We start from the raw sequence: 390 nt of genomic DNA, 5'->3' as shown, positions 1-390 counted from the left end.
TATTTTAGCGTTGGAATTGTTGACCGGTGCCATAAGTGCTACGTGTGAGTGAAGTGAAGTGATTCTGGGCCTTGAAGACTCCGATTGCTATTTTAATTAAGCCTTCTGCAAATATTATTTTTAAATAACCCACAACTGCCATTGGGAAATTAGCATCGCCTTCAGCGTTATTATTTAACTGCCTTCTGCATATTTATTTAAATATTATTCTTGAATTAGCATCACCTTCAGTGCCATATTAACTTAAAAATAATTTTATATAAGCCTTCTGCAATAATTGTGATTTAATTTCTCTTTACATATATTATCTAGAATCACCTTCAGTGTATTGAATATATTTTAGCCTTCTGCAAAATACAAAATATTAATTAATTTCTTTTAAAAACAAGT

The sequence above is a fragment of the Anopheles gambiae genome (genome assembly GCF_943734735.2).
Source record: "Anopheles gambiae chromosome X unlocalized genomic scaffold, idAnoGambNW_F1_1 X_unloc_2, whole genome shotgun sequence".
Classification (NCBI taxonomy): domain Eukaryota; kingdom Metazoa; phylum Arthropoda; class Insecta; order Diptera; family Culicidae; genus Anopheles; species Anopheles gambiae.
This window is presented reverse-complemented; position numbering follows the sequence as displayed.